Raw genomic sequence first — 19,168 nt, 5'->3', positions numbered from 1 at the left:
GTCATTGTCTCTGTAATAATAGATGAAAATTAAATGCTATCCAAAATATAAAATTGGACATAGAGTCAAAAGATGTAGTTATGCAATGTTACTTGATCGGAGAACTGAAGACGATAATGGAAATCAACTAAATTCATTCAAATAGCGGTCGAGCCCCAGTATTCGCAAGCTAACTCCCTATGCAATTTTCTTATTATCGCGACATCGATGTTTTCCAAACAAACTTAGCGCAAACTTAGCAAAGCCAATCAAGACTTTAAATAGATGTTCAAATCTGAAGATTGCCTTGTTTGGCGAAGTAAGGACTACGTAGTAAAACATATGAGGCAGTCTAGACAATAATTTAAATGCTGACAGGATGACCTTGAAAAACAAAACGAAAAAGAAATCCTTCTTAAACACGGAAAACACAGGTAGACACTAGTTTAACAAAAATAACTGCGTTCGAGTTGAATGACTGCGGCTGCCGTTAACTTTCCTTTAATGCCCATTAAAATCACTTGTGAACATTTAGACTCCAACTTTATTAAGATTAATGCTACTTAAATTTTATCGTCTATCTTAAGCGCCAGAATATCCTCGGCCTCGTGATAAGACTTCCGATTACAAGTTTTACTGAATGTTAAGTGAAAAAACTTTTTGATCAGTCATCGTTAAAAGAAAATACCATGCAATCACATAAATGCCATATTACTGGGTAATCTTTGGCCATTCTTTCGATAATTATATGATTTCTTTCGACAAAAATAGTTCATTTTTTAAAACAATAATTGCGCAAGCCGTACAACTGGGGCTATTTGTTTCATGTAGCATAATGTGGTACGCATGCTGTACCGAAATGTACGCCGGCCAGGAAAACAAAAGAAATAGATTCGGAGATCAGGCAGATTTGGAAGTTATCAATAATGTCAGTGTGATACTAAGAATGGGGAATTGTACAGTGTTTTCCAATAATTTGTACACATCATTGCCCTTGGCAGACTATTTATCAAAACAAGGTATCGATCGAATCGAAATTTTACAATAGAATAGATTTCCTAATTGCAGATGCGCGGGCAATAAGGATCTAATGAGAACGACGGTTCGCAATCCCTAGACAATATTCATCGATATGATAAGCGACTTAAGTATAAGATCGATGTCTCTTGCCCCAAAATAGTGCAAGAGTATAATATGCGTATAGATGGAATGGGCAACGTAGATCGCCATCGTATAAATGCCAACGGCCGTCTTCGCCTATCATCAATTGCATCTTGCCGTAATAAATACATGGCTATTTATGAAGAGAAACTTCATTGCAAGGAACATCACAAAGATACCAACTAACAAATCTTCAGTCAGTTCAGCAGTGATTTGACTGATGCTCTTTACAGGGGAGATGAACTATGCTTTGATGAGAAGCATAGATGTGCCGAAACTCTCACCTCCCAGCGGTGATCCCCGGGCAACGGCTTCGGCCGGCTAAGAAGAGTTTAAGGTTTTGGGCTGCTAACTCGGCGACGAGTTTCTGAGAGATGGTGGAGGGGTTGGCTGGAAGAAGAGCTCTTACCGAGGAAATATATTGAATGGTATTTAAGTACAATGAAGGTAGTAATCTAGCGAGTGCATGGTAGAGTGCATTAGACTAGTCTACCATGTTCAGTGCAATACCCGAGACCTATATATCTTGAAGAAAAGTAGTTCACTTGGGGCTGGCAACCAGGAAAGTATGGAGAATCCGAAGCAAGTACGGTTGTTTTTAACAACCGCCCAAAGTATGCCATAAGGCTTTGCAAAACAAACTGGGAGCCACGGGGGTCAGGAAGCTCGCCTCACAAAGCCACGTATGCCTGCGGGTATATGATGGACTTTGTCCTTAAGTCGTAATAAATAAATTAATTAATTATACTATTAATGCAAAAAGGAATTGACGGACGGCCTTCCCTTTGGCCGATTGATAGAAAATGTCTGGTAAATTAATTAATACATGCAAAAATGGAAAAGGGATATGACGAATAAGTTTTCCCCTTTTACCTATTTTTACTTTTGAACACATGTCACGGATGCCTGCGGGTAATGCTGGTAATTGATCAACAGCACAGTGGAAGCCTTATGGCGGAAGCAGTCAGTTGATCAATTTGTGAGTCCTGACTGCTTGGGTGCGGCCCTTCGGGGAGTACTCGTGGTGGTTGTGGTTGGCGAGTTCCTAGCTAAAATGGAACAATTGAGTGCAGCTAGGCCTCGCCATTCACCAGAGTGGGGTTTATTGTTCCATACACAATAAACTGTTCTGGACTGTGGTGCTGTTTAGGCCCCTACTCTGTGGGGATTGTCTAACTCGCCAGGGGGCGTAGTACGCTTAAAAGTGGCTTGGGCCACCGTGGGGTTAAGCCTTCCAGGCAGGAACCCACGTTAAACCCTTGCCACAAAATTCTGATGCTCTTTACAATAGGGTATCTCGTGTAAAAGCCAATAAAAGAAATCGGTTTACTAACGGCCGATTAGAGCAAAGTTTACAGGCGAAAAACCATGGAAGGTCAATTCTTCTTTTGTCGTCTGTGAATGTACGGAAAGACGACGTTAGTCACTGGCCTATATTTTCAAATAGGTTGACGAGTAAAATTCCACTATATAAGGATATCATCACACAGTGGTCATGTGGCAAATGCAATGTTCCTTTATGTTTAGATGCCAAAAAAAATAATTGTTTCATGCATTAACCATGTTCATGAACGTAATCAGAAGCATTATTAAAGAAAAATTCGTATGTTTTTTTTTTTTTTTTTTCATCAATTGCATTCATTTCCCGGTTGATTTCAAATTTTATTTATTAAAAACAAAATTTCATGCATCTGAAGGGTAAACAAAAACATCAAGTGTATTATATTGGGTAGCCGTTCGTGATATAGAGCGCCTCTCTAATGCAGATCAACGCCAAGGATGCTCTTGACAAGCGCTTCTATACCCTCAACTATACACTTTAGAGTTATTTGTACTTTTCACTCCGTTCAATTTTGTCACTTGCTGCTCTATGAGATTTTCGAAAATCAACACTTTTACAACAAAAGCAACTAAACTGTTTTATGTCCGTAATATTGACAAGGGGCGTGAGCGAAAAGCAATGCTTATCTCTTCACGAATCTAAGCAAAATAAGTTGCTTTGAAGAGGAAAAAACTATGAAATGTGGAACAATTATGCAAAAGGTGAGTAAGGAATTCCTATACATTTTTTGTATCCATTACACTCTAGGTGCATATACTAGACATACTAGAGAATGTAAAATTTTTTTGTTATATTCAAATTAAATTCAATCGAATGGAGACGACGGAGACAATTTGTCTGGTCAATAAATTACCATAAAATAAGTGAAAAATGAAAAATATGCTTAGCATACGGAAAGAATGAATTTAGGTTACTTGGAAACTTGTTACATCTTTTACGTAAACAGCGTTACCATAATACAGCTTCGAGTGACCGCATCATAAATTCCAAATCGTTCTGATTATTTGTTCAATTTAATTTTTACTTTTAAAAGTTATAGCGTACGGTGATTAAAGACGACTCGCACTGAAGACATATGATTGGTTTTTCGACGGCCTTCAATTGATGGCGAATACTTTAGCTAGGATCATAAATGAAGTTTTAAAGCAATAAATCCGTTTTAGAAATGTTTAAGGGCATCAAACACGAATTCGAACGAAACTTCCTCGACAATATCTATTGAATGACCTTATGAGTTGATCTTTTAAGGAAGGATGAGGCTTAAGTTCTATATACTATTCTGCTCATGATATGTGCAAAGTGTGCGGAGATCAGCTCGAAGGCAATTGTTTTTTTTTTCTTTTTTTTTTATACAAAAAAAGCTAATTAATTATAGATGTGTAAATTGGCAACAAATAAATGAGAAAGAAAGAAGAAATTGATAAATCATGGCTCGAATTAAAAAAGATGAATGGTGGCACGACTAAAGATAAAAAAAACATTGCAGCATTTGTTAATTCGGTGAAAATGAATTGAGTTTTGATAATGAGTCAAAATTTTCAAAAAAAAATTCGCATATTTTACAATAAGAAGATCTATCAGGTCGATAACGCTGAGCAGAAAACAGAAAAGTTTACAGTACCTACGATAAAGACACTTTAGCAAAATTAATAGCAAATGATTCGTTTCATTGTTTCCGGTCCGATTGAGCAATCATTGATAAAGTCAAACCAATTCTGCCGAAAAAATGTAAGTAGACCGACACATGTCATCTAACGTTATTATCGCGAAATGACACATTGATCATAAAACAGATTTTAGATCATTTGCGTAAGGGTGAATAGAATAAAACGCTTGACATTTCGATGCCTAGCGTATTAACGAAACTTCCATTTGCGAATCGAATTGGCTGAAACGAAACGAAATTGCGCAAACTCTTCAGGCAATTAACGATATACGATAGACGAAAGTGGAGGACGTGCGATAATAATGTGTGAAAAGTATCGTAGAAGAACATGGACGAATTTGCATAAACGGTAAAGAAATCTAGCTTGACAAGACGTAAGATAATTTTCTGTTTCATGGCATTGGAAAGGATTAAGTGCATTATCAGATGCTCTAGACTGTTTAGACGATTGATTCCATTCGTTGCTGTTAACAACGTAAGCGATTTAAGCGCGCGATTGAATAAAAGCATCCAAAATTGACTTTTCCCTACCAGGCAACAGCTTGTATCGCTCGCTTAATGATGTAAAATTTTTACTCAAAAAAATAAATGAATTATGAAAATCACATATTCCAGATTCTCTCCCAGAATTCCCACAAGTTTTAAGTTCTTTGCATAAATTGAAATCTATATTAGAAAATTATATTTCATAGGAGGATATGTTCAATAGCAATAACATAATGTTAGATCGTTTCTGATGTGTTGAAATTTTGCTTTTTCGGAACAAACAGACCGCATGTTCTCTAACGTTTAGAGTTAATATTCATTAGTTGCCGATATATGATTTTATGATTTTATTTATAATATAATGATTTTATTTATAATACTGTCGCGTAATGTTGCACTTTTTCTGAGAAGAGCGTACCTTTTTTTCAAACACATTTATGACCCTCGTTCCAAGGCACGGGGGTTGGTTATAGGCATGTATTCAATCTGTTGCGTGATCTGTTGCGAAATCAATTAAATCGAGATTGTTTCAAAATTGATAGCGATTATGATCCTTTGATTCGCATAGCCGTTCAGACGACTATTAGTTGTGTTAAGAAAGTGAAATTACAAATCTTCTACATGCCTAATAGGCGAGTTTGAAGAATTTCTTTATATTGTTTGTATATTTTCCACAGTTAACAAGATACGTAAACTTGTTCGTAAAAGGAGTTTTTATTGAAATTCCTGAGGCGAGTTTTGTCCAAAAAAATTCAAAAAAAAAAAACGGTCTGGTGGCAGTAGCAACACGTGGCAACGTAATATCGTCTGGCCTGGGGATAAAATTTGCGATAGCAATTAAAAAAAAAAAAAGCGCCCAAAATGTAATTATTAATGTACCTGAGCATATTCAAAATGTTTGTTCAAACATAAATCATAAATCATCGCTGCAAAGCTTTGGACGGATATAAAATTTAAAGCTTGTATGCAATAATCACATAACTGCGTAGTTTATTGCACCAGTCTTTCATATCGATGGCATTTGTAGCCCAATTTGTGACACCCCTTTTTTCTTTATCTTAAATCTTTACTATTTTTGCGCATTGCAAAGATTCGATAAATCCAATATCACCCCCTCTGATGGTGGATGAATGTGTGTTTGTGTGTTTGTGTGTGTGTGTACAAAACGAAAAAAAAAAAAACTATTTCTTCAAACATGATAAACAACGTGTATCGTTTTATTTAGATATTTCATTTCATTTCTATTCAATTTGCTAGTTTTCCTTTTTTTTTTTTTTTATTATTGCATATGATATGCACAAGTCAGCGTATATATATATATATATATATATATATGTAAATAAATAATAAGAAAAGTCAAATAAACAATAACCCACTAAACAAATATTCTCCGTCTTTCTTTGTCTTATTTTTTTTAATTTTTTTTATTTTTTTTTTTTTTATTTTACGTTTGCTTGAGAAATTACATACAACGGCAGCACGAAGAAAACCATTTAAAAAAATTCTCAACCCCGCGCACTTATTTAAATAAGTGAGCGAACAAGAAGATAGCGCTGAATCTGCATATATATGTAAAGTATGTTTATATGTCATATACGTATGTAACACTCTAATTGGATAACCTATTGCTGCGGAATGCCATATGAGTTCTCATAAAAAGAGAGAGTAAGAGCGCGAAGAGAATTATCAAATAAGAGAGAAAGCCATAATAAAAGAGTGGGGGAGAGAGAAAGATAGAGCGAGAGAGAGAGGGGGGAAAAAGAGAATAATATGATGAAATAATATTAACTTTATAAATGTATATGAAAAATATTTTTAAACATTATTTAGAGAAAATGTCGATATGTGTAACCGCAACATCGTATGTATCGTGTATATTAATAATATACAATAATAATAATTATTATTATTATTGCTATTATTATTATTAATATTATTTTTTAGTTTCTTTTAAATGCTTCTACAAAGGCATCTCCGCACGCATGCATATGCCCTTCTATCTTCCCTTCATGGCTTTTTCAAATTTCATCCGTTTCGATCGTCATCATTATCAGCTTCTTTTTCTACTATCCACGGCCATTCTTATTTTTTGTTTCGACGCAATCAGCTGTCAACGTGAATTTTCTGTTTATTTTCCAAACTTACATTTATTTTCATTTTTCACTTAATGAGAGTCTTATTTGCTAAACTCGCTTGCTCTCTCTCTCTTTCTGTCTCTCTCTCTGTGTGTGTGCATCGGTGGATGCACAGTTGCTCCGTCTGATTGGAATTCAAGTTATTCGGCCTGTATCAAGTCCTTTCTTCTTACTCCGTTTTGCTCTCTTTTGTATTTTCTTTTTTTTTTTTTTTTTTTTTTTTGTTTTCTTATTGTCATAAAAAATATGTCAGTGTCGAGATCAATGCACGCACGCGTGCTTTTTTTAACTTTGAAAATTTTCTTTTCCGAAAATATGATTTCTTTATACAGGAAAGATACACGGACTTAACTTGAAACGACTCCTTACATTATTTCTTCTGTATCTCGATATATAAAAATAATAAATTTTCGCGAAATATAAATTAAATTATGATATAAATGCCGAAAGAGCAATCACTCTCAGGGAGATAAACTAAACTACCAGTATTTGGGAAAACAGTGAAAAATTTTTGATAATTGGAAAGATCCGTTGCACTTATTAGAAATGCAATTTTACAGGTATGAGGAAAAAAAAAGTGATTCTGAATTTCTGATCTGAACGCGGATCTAATAGAATAATTTTTAAAAATGGAAATTTATAGTAAAACTATTATTATTATTATTATTATTATTATTAATTTAGTCGGAGAATAAATTCTAAAATGAAAGTCTTAAAGCACTAGCATGTAAGGCTTTCGGTTTTTACTAAAAACTCTACCGCACTTGAGATTTAAACCCACGACCATTGAGTTGCTAGTCGAAATTCTTGCCTATTCGGCCGCTCAGGCGTTTATGGTAGAAGCTAAAGCATTAACAATGCAAGAAATTAAAAGTTGAATATTTATTCACTTTTGCTACGGTATTAGATCTTAACAAACACACAAGATAACATTATAAAAAAGTAAATGTTAAAAATAAGGCTCTCGCTTTTATAACAATAGATTAAGATTAAACCAATCTTCAACTTTGTGAAAATCCGTAGAAATAACTATACTATATACCATAAAGTCATATGAACCAGAGCTTGTTGCAAACTCATAGCGATCACTTAGCCTACGGGTAACATTTTGTGAAATATTTGAAAAAAGCATATCCACGAAGATACACGAAATAAGATCTCAGTTTGATTTCAAAAATAAACATGGACATCATTGGACAGTGTTACAGTGTTGTTCCGTGCATCGGAAAACCGACTAAAGATAGATGTGAAGAAAACCTTCGATAAAGTCTGACATGATTGACGACTACTTTTCATATTTAAAAAATTTCTTTTTTTACTTCGTCTTCTTCTTCTTCTTCTTCGCGTAAAATTTAGCAAATCAACAATAGATGACTTACTGTACCGCTTTCGAACCTGAATGTATCTGCTACTTCGATCCTATTTACAAAACAGGGATTCCTTTGGCAGAGTTCAAATGATGAGATCATATATATAATGCATAAAATTGAAGATGAAGTGAAGCCATCAGAGAAGCAATTTAAGCCCGATACTCTATACAATTTTTATTTTCGATTTTCCTGTTTCGCTGCGGCGTACGCTGATAAAACAGCAATCATATTTTCATCTAGCGATACCATTACCACTACAAATTGATTGCAACGAAATTTCGCTTTGGCTGAACAAATTGAATGTTAAAATGACGCTTAAACATTGACCAATGATGGAATAGCATGGAAAAATCATATAGAATCGCTAACAACTTGACTTAGAAACCAAAAGACTCTATTGTCTAAATCATCCGCTGTTCGTTAATTCGCAACGTTGTTTCACCTTTTCGATTATAACCAGTTGGAAGTACGTAGTAATCTAGAATCTAGATAATAATTCTTTGAATCGATGAACAATCATCTATTCGGTATACACAGGTGAGAGAAGGATTGAAATTTGTGCAATTAAAATTAAGCTGAAAGCATTTCGCAAGCAGGTTTGAAATGATGAGACCATCGGACATTTCGCAGCCGCCAAAAGACATAAATGAGAGAAATGAATAGTGATGTTTCCTTACAGTTCACTAACTAACAGACTCGCTTAGGGTTATTTAATCTTAAATAAATACCTGGCATAGCAGACACGATTGAATTGTGATAGCGGACGAATACCTAGCATTGTCAAGGGGAGAGAGAGAAAAGCCTTCTGCACAACACGAAGGCGGTTTGATTATAAGTCAATCTTTGCACGTTGAGACTAAGGTTGAGCGCGATTAGACTTGATGAGCTGCCTGAATTGAATTGATATGCTAAGTGAAGAGTGATAAGGATCTTCTGGTAAGACGGCTAATTGAGAGATTAGACTTGCTCCAAAGAATTAGGTCTAAAATATTATTGTTGGTATTAGGGATGTCGATGCGCTAAAAAAGGTTTACGTGACAGACGTCCCTTGGTAAACCGTTTGGTTTATATGGAAACCAACAATCCGATGTCACCATTAAGACGCCAAGAAAAATTTAGCAAATTAACATTGGCAAGCACTACTATCACATCCGGTAACTTCATATGTTCAACCACTTCACGAATAAAAGACGAATGGCGAGACGTAGAAAGCAAGTCATAAAGATGGTAATCTTGGCGACACACAATCACAAAAACCGCAATGCATTCAACATCCAGAGGAAGTATAGGAACTTCGAAGTCTGAGAATATGACTGTAACCACCAGACATAAATTTACTCGAATTAAGAAAACCAACTTACTGTGGGCTAGTTCAGCTTGCATCTTTTTCGTTGCAACATGTTGCATTTTTAAAATTTTTCCGATTGCGGTCGTCCGAAATCGATTTAAAATTTTTCGTTCATTAAAAAATATATATGTATTTTATGACGTATTTAACTAATATGCTTCCGTTTAAACTGCATAATCCGTAGACCAGTTCGACCTTGTTACAAGTATTCTCTAAAACTATCTGCAATTTCACTATAAGTTAGACTGTAATGTTGTTGGTGTTAATATGGCCGTAGTTAACATAATATTTTGCAGCTTTTTTTTTATCCATCGAGACGGAGGGAGGTGTAGTAAATGCGTGATAATCTTACATCGAGAACACGAATCAAAATGTGACAGACAGACTTAGCGAAGAACATCTTCTAACCGTAGCAGTAGCCGCACCATCAGCCGCCCCCATCGCAATCGCAACTACACGAGGAGTGTTTTTAATAAAAGGGGTCGCGTTTAATATGAAATAAAACGAATAATTTACTTTGTTAAAAATAGAAGGGCAGGGTAGACACTAGAGATTTACTCAATTCCGCTAAAGTTTGTAAAAAATTGAAAGAGTAGAACATGAACGTGAGTACAAACTTCCCATAGAAGCTGTATGGAGAAGATCCAAACTGTCGCATAGAAGAGAGCTTTAACTTCGAAGCAGTATTAACTTGCTTAAGTTTAACATAATCGGTCCAATTCGCAGCTTAACGGCCATCGAGTCATAGAAAATTGCTGGCACGAAGACGATGTCAAAAGGGCAGAAACAGTGATATGTGAAGGCATGTGCGTACTAGAATCGTATTCGTTAAGAATATGTTATATGAATATTCCAAAGGAAACAAGTGCTGACCTTGAAACATGTCACCAAATGATAAGAATTACACATTCTTACACAAATTAAATCCAGGGTATAGATATATGGCCACATATTGACCTTAATGCTTTCTTAAAGAACTTTATTTTACTATGCGCCATAATAGAGTAGTAGTAGGATAGAGTAGAGTAGAGTAATATTGATGGAATCGGAATAAACGATGCAACAATGTGCGGAAGCAGTAATGATTGATAAGATTGATAAAAAGGAAGGAGTGGAATTGAACAATTGGCGAACGCCTACATTGTCTGTTATAGTAAATATGGAAAGTAATTAGTGCGAGATCCGCAAATGATGCCGCCATCTAGAGAGTACATATATCTATACGGACCGTACATAAGTGCCTCAAAAGTACATTGTATATTAAAAAGAAGACATTGCAGAGACTAGCTTACCAATACCTTAGTGAAGGGAAACTTTCAATTAAACGCAGCAGAAACCATTAGCATATTGATATTGAAGACCCTTAAGTATGCGCTGCATATAAATTGTTTTGTCCTAGTATGGGTTCCGTTGCGACCAGTAGAACCATACGGTATAGTGAAGCAAAAGTCTGTGTACAGGGAAGACGACGCAATGCAGCAAAAACTGCGTATAGTTCGAAGAGCATGTTTTTGTGTGTGTGTGTAGTGAGAGCTATAAGACCAGCCAAAGTATCTTTTTAAAGTAAATTTTCGAAACAATTGTTGCCCATCTCAGCGCAGCAGCTGGAATACCACAAGGAATGTATAGGTACAAGAACGTACATCTTTAACTTTTTCCTTCAAGATATTTTATTTCGTTTCGAAAAAAGTTTGTACTTTGTGTGATTAAAACTGCTTAAAACAATTTAATACGTAGTTTGAAAATTTTATCAGTAAATAATTTCATTAAAGCTAAACTTAAGTTTTTACTTTCTTATAATCTTTATATTATCTTGAAACTTGAAACTAAAACATAATTCAAAGGATATCTTGGGCGTTAAACATTCAATGAACAATTGCGAACGCACATAAAAGTTTTTGTTATGTGTTTGCGTGTATTTTAGTCGCTTTTGCGCTTAAAAACGGCGCTTATCGCGGAAAGGTTGATATATTGATCGAAATATTTGCCATCAATTTCTACAACTTCTTCCGTTCTACCGTAACGAAAGAGTGATATTCGTGTGGCAGCGATCCAATTATCGATCCATTTTCGCACCTCTTCAGCATTTCGAAACCATGTGGCAGCGAACCTATGCTACCGTATCAGGTATGAAGCAGTGGTGATCAGAAAGTGTTATGACTGTTGAGTAAGCTGGGCGTGGCAGCACTTTTCATTCGAGCTGCAACAGTGTATCCTTGACAGCTCTTGCAACTTATAGCCGAGCGGTGTCATGCAATAAGATGACTTTGCGTCTGTTAACCGTTATTGCTGATCTGCTGAACCAATTCGTATAGTAGCTGTTTCCCCTGCTTTTGGATCTTTCCATGTAAGCGACTAGAAACAGTTTATCACATTCATCAGCTGCTAAGCTGTTCGAAAGTTCTTTAAGAGTTTAAATTGGGTTTTTGTCCAATAAGTCTGGGAATCCATTGTCTCCGAACTTTTCCCGTTCTCCAGGCGATTGCTTGTCATTGACATCCAAATCGTCACTTTTAAATCGTTGACATCAAAACCGACAATTGGGATATGATATAGCAGCATCACTATAAGCCTATAAAAGTTGTTTGATGGAATTCGGCAGTAGATTGCCTCAAATCAAGCAACAGAAGTCACAGAGGACGTACACACTGAATAACTCAATAAAACGAAATGAAAAACTATTATGTTATGTAGAGAAAGGCCAAAATCATCCGTCGTGAGTAAAAATATAAAAAAAAATTTTCGAACTATAAAGTATACAGTTTTGCGAAAACACTAGTTATAGAGAAGCATAGTTGCTAAGAAGCTTACTGAGCGGAAAACCGTTCCAGTTTACCAGATCTCTTTTACTGTTATTTTCGTTTCATAACTTTGCGTTTAACGGACATTAGATTTTGAGAAATTCGAACTATATAGCGACATGCAGTGTGTGATTCCGAAAAAACCCACTTCTAATTGAGATTTGGATCAACTTTTTTTTTTCAATACATTATTTGGACCTTGCAATTGGAATGTGGAATATAATACATACAAAGTTATCCATCGTATAGAGGATGTAAGATGAAGCCCATATTTGGCTAAATAACTTAGTATTATAAATAAAGATTATTGCCCTTATGGTGGAAAAAAAATTATATCTGATGTTTTTGAGGGGCTTTTACGCTTGGTTTGTGGACAAAAAAAAATATCTTTTATGAACTTGAAAATGTCATAAGATAATTTCGACTTGGACGATATATGGGTGCACTATGCTATACATTTCGTGACAAAATCAATTTATTGGGAGAAAAGTTCAATGATCGTGTAATCCCCAAAAAAGATCATACGATATATTTCTATTAAATCTTCAAAAATTCCAGAGTCCACAGGCAGTCATTTACATGAAATCGTCCTTAGATTAAGATGCAACCAATATCTAAAGAAAACAAAAATTCATATTGATATCACCTCGAAGAAACACCCCTTAAATGACATTAATGAAACAAATAACGAATAATCATAATTTTTGTATTAATTTTAAAGAACTCATCGTACAACTTGAAAGTGACCGTTTTTCCATTCAATTCTGTGGCAATGAGAAAGAGACAGGTCTGATGAATATGTCGCAATCAAGAGATGCTTTCAGTCCAAGTTGAAGATCATTTGCTCGCGGTTGCTTTTACTTTTTTCATTGCTTTCTGTGTTTTCACTCCAAACCAACTCAATTATATCCGTTGCTTACAAATGTGGCGATTATCCCCTTGTCAACTTTTGTTAATACTAAAAAATAAAAACAAATAGTTCCCGAAAAATATATTCGAATTTTCGTTTTTCTTCTTCTTCTTCTTCTTCTTCTTCTTCTTCTTTCTTTGAAAAATACTATGTACACATGATAAATACCAACTGCATAATCTTTTCTATTGCGACGGGGACGTCGTTTCCAATTTAAATTTCAACACTTCCCAGCGTTATTCTTCCCGAGAAAAATACTTCAATTCCTTTACATAGGTTAAGCTGGATACCGCAATGCCTAGTTGGGACAAATTGTGCTTGCAAATTTGTAATCCCACGCTTCTATACGTACAAGATTGGGTTAAATACATAACAATAGTATAGATTTAGAAGTGAACACAAATTGGATGCAAGCCTATGTTATGCTTTTAATATCTGAAATCCTGCTAGCTAATTAACATGCCAATGTAATGGATTTTTACAGAAGTCTGTTAAGTTACTTGGCAAATATCTCATTTCATTTTCAATTGCGAGTGTATCTTAACACTTTGTTGACCGGCGAATTTTGTACAGAAACTATGTGTATGTTATTGGCGATTATTTTGTAATTGATATTGGTAGTAAGCATTTTAAATAAACTCCAATAAATTTTATTTATACTGAATGAGTCAACTCGTCACCGGTCAACAATGTGTTATCATACTTTTCAAATATTCGTAATTTGATTATTCTAGAAGTAAGTTTAGAGAAAGAAGAGATAGACCTAGATATTAAGAAATTATTTTGATGACCAAAATAACGCATAATCTGAATTAAAACATCTACTTTTTATTAAACAAAACATATTTATCCAAACATTGTGAGATGTGGATTGTGTGTTTGCGGCAAATAATTTATTATTACTTGACTGCTTTAACTGAAACTTGCGGCCAAGTGATTTAAAACATTAGAATATTCCATAAGAATCGTTTAAATCGTACATGTTGCTGACTATCAGTGGACATGGCGCACATCATACGCATCAGCGACTCCTTAGACTACATATGTGTCTAAGATATGAATATGATGTTTAGTTGAATTAATCATGTCCGTTTGTTCATTGCGTACGGCTGGCACGCTTGCCATCATAATAGTTGACATTAAAACTATAGTTTGACATAGATGTTCTTGAAAATGAAATAGAGAGAAAAAGCGATAGGAAGAAAAAAAAAAAAAAAAAAACAGATACGAGACATTATTATTATTATAATTAATTTAGCCAGAGAAATAAATTCTACCCTTTACAGAAAAAGTACTTGAAACGAAGGTCATTCACAAAATGTCATAAACTATATGGAATCGATCACCTATTGCTTATACCAATCAAATCAACTTTTAGCCACGTGCGGTCGGCAAAAATTGAACATGCTCTGTACCAGTTGACCAGTCAAGATGTTCCGTGGCAATGAGCACTGATAAGAAAAAATAGATGTCTGTCGAAAGGCAAACATTTGCCGCCTATTTTGAGCTGTTAGTTGCTTTCATCAAGCAAAGGGATTCCTTCAGGAAAGTGCTTCTCACAACTGGTCAAACTCAAGTGAACGAATAGGAGAACTTGTGTCTCACAAGAGCAACGCTTGAATGTTACGACTTTCTGATTTGTTAACTATATATGTTGTGTGTATGTTGTGGATTGAAATATGAATATAGTAAAAACAATTTGGACATATGCACCTGTCATCCCAAAACTTGACGTAGAAACGAAAATATATTCTTAAGTGTAAAGCAGATAAATCAGTGCATGGACGCGCCAAGGAGATCATTATTTTGTCCTTCTTTCTAAATTAAAATCTCAATATTTTAAAGCTTTGTATACTTTATTCGTTTGAAACTCCAGTAACAATCGAACCGGAAAGATATCGTCATAAATATGTGATCTATGTATATAAACGATATTCAGTAGGTGCGATACAATTAACATTCGATAAATCTTCGTTCAATCAAATATCGCACATACAGATGCAATTGATGGTTATTAATAGATTCGACTCAAGGTAAAAAACACAAGCTTTTTTTTTGTTTTGTTGTTGTTGCTTTTTTTTAATCATTTCCGGTAAATGAACTTTTTAATTAGCCGCATATCTCTACTTATTTTAAAGCTTGGCATGGACATTAAAATGACTCTGTTTGATAAATAAAATATTTATTATAGAGAGAGTTCAGCGATGTAAAATTTAACATTTTAAGCTTACCTTTACATGTGAACAGCTTGAAATAATATTTCGGCAATAATGAAATAATTATACATCTGAGACGGAATATCCAATGAGTATAATTGAGAGGAAAACATTTGCGTAACGTTTTTACAAACTTACAAAATGCAGTTTCAATAAAATATTCACTAAGCATAAACATTTAGTTCAATAAACGCTAGCGTTACTATATTTTTATGCCAACTATTACTAGTCATGATAACATTTTTGGGTTTGCACATATTTTTATTAATTTTTTTTTTTTGTTATATTTCACTTTTTCTTTTGAGAGCATCTTCGAAAAAAAAAAAAACAAAGAAAAAAGAAAATTGATGTCCAGAATATTTAATAAAAGTACATTCATGTAACGATATTTACTGTTGTTGCTTTCATATTTTGCAAAGTCACGAATTTTGTGCAAAAAAGAAAAACAAAACACAAACAAAATTTATAAAAAAATAAAAACGCAAGAAATATTTCAATGTCGGCGTACGATGGCAAAAAACGACAGACATCAACAACAAATCCAGTTAATGAATATGAGAAAAAAAAAAAAAAAAACCGAGAGAACGGAGTGCATTGCATGGTAAGTAAAAGAAATAAATTCACTCTCTTTCTCTCGTTCGCTCTCTATATGTCACTCTCACATTCTCTCTTTAATTGATTTGTAATGTTTGGCACTCTCTGCGAAAAAAAGAGGAATACGAGAGGAAATAAACATAAATCTTGCAGATACACTCAACAGATTCAGAAAAAAATTTCATAGATACACGAAATATATGTGAACAATGAAAAAAAAAAAAAATATATATATATATATACATATATATATACATGTAGGTATATACATATTTAAAAAAATGTAAAGTGTATAAAAAAATAATAAATACACACAAGAAAAAATAATAAAAAGACTAAACGAAATTACTAAATAAAATAAAGGAAAAAAAAATTTCGCTAAACAACAACAATTTGATGCAAAGAAAAACTCATTAAAAACTGGGCGCGTTTTAATTATTTTGTTGTACACATTAAGTTTTATGCATTCGTTTGCATATGTATCACATACATACATGCATACATACGTACATACATACATACATCCAACCACATACAGATAGGTACACGACTTTAAAATGAATTTTTTTTTTTTTCTTTTTTTTCCCTTCAACTTTGGAAAACTTTAAACGGTTTTCTTCTTGTTATTATTAAAAATTTTTTTTTCGCAATAAATATTTTTCATTTTTCATTAAATAATTTTTTGTTCGACATTAATTCTTTTCTAAAAGCAATATATTATTACAATTTATTGTTGTTTGTCGATTGCTGTAAATCATTATCACTTAATTCAATGCAATCTTTTGCTTTTCTTCTTTAAACTTTTTTTTTTCTTTTCTTGCTTTTAAGAAGAAGTTAATGCGTTTGTATGGTTTAACAATGAATTATATTAAGATATTTTTTTTTCTTTTCTTTTTCTCAGCGAAAAACTCCAACCGGGAACACATTGTGTCTATAAGATTTTCGGCACAACACTGGATTCCAATTTACATAGATTGGGAGTCAAAACTGGTAACTAAAGGCGGTTCGTTCACTTTGCTCGTGTGTATGTACATATTTCTGTCCATAAATTTATTACACTCTGCTTATTGTATAGTAGTACATCGTCCGTATGCGTGAATTGCTTCTTTTTTCTTTTTTCTTTTCTTAGACTTGACTCTTACAGATGCGCTTTTTCTCTCTCTCTCTCTCTCTCTCTCTCTCTCTTTCTCTCTCTCTCTTTCTCTTTCTCTTTCTTTTTCTCTCTCTCCATCTCTCTCACCATCTCTCATATACATATTTTTCCTTTATACAACTCTTACTCTTTCTACTGAACTCTGCAAACACACTTCTACTTAAATTGCACTCACTCTCTCTCGATCTCCACCTCTCTCTTTCTCTCTTATTTTTAATGCTCTCACCTCTGAGTCTGCAAATTAATTTTGACTATTGCGAATTGTTTTAATGTTTTGTTTCGCTGCTTTTACTGCTTTTTTGGCTTTTCCTTTTAACGTCATACTTTATCGCGTTTTGTTGTCACCACATATTTTTCTCTCAACATGTGTTCGTCGTACATTTACGCACATGTACACAATACGCGCACATTTTACTTTTAAAGTCTTGCTGTACATGTACATATACCTTTATATACGCATAAAAACTCTTGTATTTTCTAGTTTAACTACGACAATAAAAACATTAAAATATTTTTTAATAATCTCCTATAAAATTATATCGGATTATTTCATATAATGCAATGTACAGATATTTATCCTTATGTGAAGATAATTTTTATAAAATAATTTTTAGTTCTTCATATATTAGATCAACTAAAATTGATGGCAAGAAATCATTTCCGGTCTCTATCTATGTATATAGATAACTAAACTTCCTATATTTATTTACCGAATTAGGTAAAACCGTATGTAAACCTTATTACTCTTCAAACCATTTCCTAGTTAAGTTTTAACGAAACGAATATGAAATGTTTCTTTACTCTTTAATAGTTTTATATTTTTTGCTTTTAATTTTTGTTATTTTGAATTTTAATGAAAATCGCGCACATACACGCAATGCGAAAAAAAGTAACACTTCTTCACCAATTAATTGTTCTTTTGTAATAGCATTACGGTAAACTGCACAAAATTCTATTCATTTATTGCTTTTTAATTCAATTCGGGATAACGGTACAATGACAGTATGATTTTAGTTTATTATTATGGAAACAAAGTCAAAAACGAAGACGCTGACGACATCTTCGTTGGTGTGTTAAGCTCATCGTGTGCGATATGTGATAGGTTCCCAAAATAATGCAATTTTCTTTATTTCGTATGTATGTAGACCAAGGGACTTATTTACCGAATATCACGCAAGATTTCATTTCACAATAAAATCTTTTTTTTTTTTTTTGCTTAACTTGATCATCTATTCAATGAATGTCCTTACAAAAACCACAAATAATTTTTAAAAATTGTTAAAAAAAAAGGCAGCGCCGAGACACGATCAGTATAAAGTCCTCTGCCCCACACAGTGTAACTACACCAAATATCAATGTAAAAACAAAAAACGCCATTTAATCTACATTCTATATTCCGCGTATATTTCCAGACGATGCTGCTTAAGAGAGGTTCTACGAAATTCGAATGCAACAAATGAAAATTCTTTGAGTGATACATAATTCAAATTTCAAATGCCCGTACACTGTGATGATATCATATTCGAGAATTACAATTTTTTTAACAATCTTTTTATATCATTCTTGACCATGTAATGGATTGGATCATTTGGATCAACAATAAAAAAAATTGATTTTTTGAAAAATTTTCAACAGTTTTGTTAACAATTCGTTATCGGAGCCCATTTAGCAGTGTACTGTTAATCTCATGTTACTGCATTAATTAATTTCATAATGCGATTAATTCAATGTGATTCTGTAACAAAAAAAGGAAAATACATGAAAAATAGAGCTTTTCTCTCAATTTATTTACTCCACAAACAAAAAGAAAAAAACAATTCACGAAAAACGGGACTGTATGCTGCACCAAAGGTAAAGGCGTAGGCAATGGAAATCAGAGGCCACCGGCTACAAAGTAATTTCATGGTTTAACGAGCAAAATTGAAAGTGTGGACGTAAAAAAAATTATTATTATTATGAAGGCAACTGTACTTTTTTTCTATAAGGGTTCGGCTTTCACTTTAACTC

The 19,168-nt window shown here is 33.7% G+C and overlaps 1 protein-coding gene across 4 annotated transcripts in view; it reads right to left on the bottom strand.

The window, feature by feature from the left end:
* LOC119644555 (protein piccolo) overlaps positions 1–16,966 on the bottom strand; it is a 197,533-nt gene extending 180,567 nt beyond the window's left edge. The window contains exons 1-2 of one of the 4 annotated variants that reach the window (XM_038044138.1): positions 16,733–16,966; positions 15,430–15,724 (exon numbers count right to left, since the gene is read on the bottom strand). The gene's annotated coding sequence lies outside the window, so the exon portion shown is untranslated. Of the gene's footprint in view, positions 1–15,429; positions 16,223–16,518; positions 16,620–16,732 lie in introns of those variants that run through there. The other 3 variants (XM_038044136.1, XM_038044137.1, XM_038044134.1) reach the window with 3 other exon arrangements.
* Between the last annotated feature and the right edge of the window lie 2,202 nt (positions 16,967–19,168).

The sequence above is a fragment of the Glossina fuscipes genome, unplaced genomic scaffold (assembly GCF_014805625.2).
Source record: "Glossina fuscipes isolate IAEA_lab_2018 unplaced genomic scaffold, Yale_Gfus_2 0, whole genome shotgun sequence".
Classification (NCBI taxonomy): Eukaryota; Metazoa; Arthropoda; class Insecta; order Diptera; family Glossinidae; genus Glossina; species Glossina fuscipes.
This window is presented reverse-complemented; position numbering and strand designations above follow the sequence as displayed.